The following is a 564-nucleotide window of genomic DNA, read 5'->3' on the forward strand; positions in this document are numbered from 1 at the left end:
CGAACATAACGGCGTAAGTGAGAGATATGAGTACCATCATAACGCCACAAAAAATAGAAAATCGACTACCTTAACCCGCGGAAATTCAACATTGGCGATACATTTTGAACAGAAGTCGTATTTACATGTCAGATAAGTAAAAGATATACTGAATATGAATTTAAGATTTCGTCCGTTCCACCTAAGAGAATCGCATGATGTGGCAAAATATAACGACCACTATACAGTATATCGAACCGACCAGTAACACTATATTTATCAAAATCCTCCCCCACAGGATATTCCTTCCACGGGATAATACAGAAAGTCCTGCCGAGGTTGCGCGTCAAGTTCACCTAAGTCAATTCCGAGAACGCCAGCTACGCTTCCGACTCCCGTCTTCTGCCTCACCTTACCCAAAAAAAAGGTTCTCTGCTTCACCCCAACGAAATTTCCTAAAAAAAAGGTCATCAAATTCGAGGCGTGTGGGTCTTCCAAAAAGACCAACACAACGCAGACCCAACCCGACCCTGCGGGTCGGGAAGACCCCACCCCAACCCAACCGAGCTTTTTTTTTTTTTTTTT

Source organism: Trachymyrmex septentrionalis, unplaced genomic scaffold (genome assembly GCF_001594115.1).
Source record: "Trachymyrmex septentrionalis isolate Tsep2-gDNA-1 unplaced genomic scaffold, Tsep1.0 scaffold16, whole genome shotgun sequence".
Lineage (NCBI taxonomy): Eukaryota > Metazoa > Arthropoda > Insecta > Hymenoptera > Formicidae > Trachymyrmex > Trachymyrmex septentrionalis.